The following is a 3205-nucleotide window of genomic DNA, read 5'->3' on the forward strand; positions in this document are numbered from 1 at the left end:
GACGGGTCTCCTCATTTCCGCACTTTTGTCTCAGAAATTCCTGAACGTTTCTTCCCTTCTAAATCCTCCCATGGCCACATGTTCAACCTGCTCTGTGCTGAAATGGAACCAGGATTTTGTCATATACTTTGTACCTGAAACTTTTCCGCAATGAGACAGAACAATCTTAGCACACCTGTCTTGGGAAGATGAGATTTTCACATGCATCATGCATACTTGCAAATGAGGAATGAGTGATACTAGCGCAACGTCAGCCACAGTATGCAGGTTTCAGAATTCTGACTCATGAATCCTTGCCTTTTTTTCATAACCAAACGTGTGATTTATTTTTTAAAGGGGATAATTAAAACTGAGGCTTTTTCCCAATAAAGGGGAGAAATAACCATAGCAGATCATACCCTGGTTACAGGCTAATTACCACATCCTATACAATGTGGGTATGCTCAACTTGTATTCAATGATAATATGAATAATGAACGTTTGCAATTTTAAAATCACAAATCACTTGCCAATGTTGTGAATTCATAAATCTTGAAATAAATACTTAGAAATAAGTATCTTTTAAAAACTTTAGTCTCACAGTCTTTATAAAATATTACATACAAATAACGCAGTAAATAAATGGACATTTCTGCTAATTTCCACTTGATTTCTTCATAATACTGCTGTCTGGTGTTGCATTAGTGAAGACACTTCCCACAACTACATGGGCACCCCAGAGACTGTGACAAATCACTTTACAGCATCCAAGGGCATCGACAGAGCATCAAAAGAGTGTTGTTTGTATGTGGCCCAAAAATGCCAAACCAGATGATGGATCAATAAAGTCAGCCCAATATCCCTAAGCTTGAAGAGCATAGCAAATTTCTTGGCACCACTGATGAATTTTTCTAAGAGAACTTCTCTTTCAATTTCTACTTCTTCGTTCTAACCAATCATATCATTCTTAGTTTTTTGTGTTACAGTCAGAATCATTAATTTGCTATTAGCAACTTCTGGAAACAGTGATTCAAAATCTCTCACAGCAATTCTGGGCATATCTGTGTTGCACACTCTACTCTGGCACTTTCAAAGTAAGTTGCTGTGTTGTTAATTTTGTGTTCAACAGGCGCCTCATTACCCTAAAATTAATTCACATATTGTGCCATCACAAACTTGTCTTTCACCTGATAAAGGTTCTGCTAGAATATCACACACAGTTTTATGAACCAGGCTTTCTTCGGTGAACCAGGCCCATTGAGGTGACAATCAAAACCTATGTTCCCAGGAAGCTGGAACCTCTATGTTGAGGTGCAAATGGTCCCATAGTTTCATCAGGCCACACTGTTTGAAAGCATGTATCTGGAGGTGCAGAGGCCACATGAGACTCTTGAGAACCCAATAATCCTGTAGTTGAAAAGTCTTTGCGATTGACAACCCTTTTAACTAAAGAGTAAAATCCTGGGCAATAGGAAGCCAGTCTGGCACTGTTCCAAAGCACATTGGCCATCTCTACTGGAAAGGACGGTTTGCAAAACAGCTTCCCTTTGGAAAGTTATTCCAGTTACCACCACTGCCTCCAGCTGCCCCAGAACCTGACTCTTTTGCTGTCAAATAGTGGCCCGAATCCTTACTTTTTAATGAGAATTTTCAGGAAGGCATTTAAGTGTTTTTGTCACTAGAAGATGTATCTCCAGTGAAGATGCTCCTGCCTCCAGAAAGCTCTCACATGGTGCAATTAAGTCAGGAATCTTTGGTACTCTCTCTTCTTTGGGGTGCAAAAGAATGAGACAGACAGGCATGTGGGGGGTGCCAGGACATCCTGGCCAGTGGGGGGTTGTCATACAGTGGCTGCCTGTGCCACACTGGCTGCTGAATACATGTCACCCTGGACACAGGCTTGCCAGTATGGGGTGGGACATGTGGCAGTCAGGGCTCTTAGCCCTGGTAACGTGGACATGGATCCAGCGGTAACTCTCACCTTTGCAGCTGAATCTCTCTTATGTGCTAATCCACATATTTCCCAAAACTATAATGGTTCATCCTCTATTTTCCGTAATAGCCTCAGATTAGAGGAGTGAGATAATTTCCTACTCTGAACGACTGGTTCCCCGTGCCCACCAGATGGCTCAGTCCACCAGGACCTCGTCCAGTTCTGAGGAAGCTGATCCCCATTGAAGACAGCAGACAGCCTGCCAGTGTACTCCCCCTCCTCCCCAGGATCTCAGAGACCTTCCTGGACCTCCGAGGGTCCCATCCTGCATCCCTTCCTTCTCCCTCTGCAGAGCAACCTCCACCATCCCTCTACCTTCAGCAGAAGACCCCCAGACATTGCCTCACCTCTGAGCAGCCACAGCACCCCTGCCTGTTACTGATTTAATTATTTAATCATGTCGTTCCTCAAAAAAGCACTTAGGTCTCATAGAAGGGGCTTGTAGCTTCAGTCGGGGAACCATGAATTCCTCAAATTGGTGTTTTATCAAGAAACGTTTTAGTGTGTGTGTGGAATGAATGCATAAACTAATGCAAAGGAAGATGCTTAAAATACCAAACTGTCTTCTGAAGGGACGGACAAGATCTGGATTCCTGGTAAAAGTCATTCTCTCCAGACTTTTATTTTCCATGTGGAAGAAAATCACAGGAACCACTACCATGTGTAGAGTGATTTACCTGCAGCTAAACCTAAGAGTTTAACAGGGAACTTTTTCATAACTTACGCGTCACTTGATCCTCCATAGCTTCCAAGTTATGAAAAGGGGAAAGATGATGCTTCTCCGTCGCAGACGGGACAGCTCAGGGCGAGAAAGGCCCGGGGACAAGGCTGAGCTGCCCGCCTGGTCCGCGGAGCCTCCGCACTCAGGGCGGCGTTCGTCAGCCTCCCTGTCCCGGAAACGGCCTCCACGGGGCAGGAGTGGAAATCAGAGGCTGTGGAGGACGGAGAAGCCGGGAGGTGTCCCTCCAACCCCGCGGCGAAAAGGCCTGCGAAGGCATCAGACGTTAGTTCTTCCGAAGCCGCTGAGGAGCCGAGTCCGGGGCAGCCGAGCAGCCTGGACAAGCAGAACGACCGGGGCGCAGGCGGAAGCCCGGGCTCGGGTGGAGCAGGCGCGGAGGAGGAGGCGCCACAGGCCCCGGAGAGCTCAGACCCCGCGTTTATCACACAGGACGGGGCCCCGCAGGCCCGGAGAGCTCAGATCCCGCGTTTATCACACAGGACGGGGCCCCGCAG

The 3205-nt window shown here is 46.5% G+C and overlaps 1 pseudogene; it reads right to left on the minus strand.

Annotated features, from left to right (window-relative positions):
* Positions 1 to 634: 634 nt before the first annotated feature.
* Positions 635 to 1557, minus strand: LOC108298291 (annotated as a pseudogene).
* Positions 1558 to 3205: the final 1648 nt, after the last annotated feature.

This window comes from Cebus imitator, unplaced genomic scaffold (assembly GCF_001604975.1).
Source record: "Cebus imitator isolate Cc_AM_T3 unplaced genomic scaffold, Cebus_imitator-1.0 Scaffold929, whole genome shotgun sequence".
Lineage (NCBI taxonomy): Eukaryota > Metazoa > Chordata > Mammalia > Primates > Cebidae > Cebus > Cebus imitator.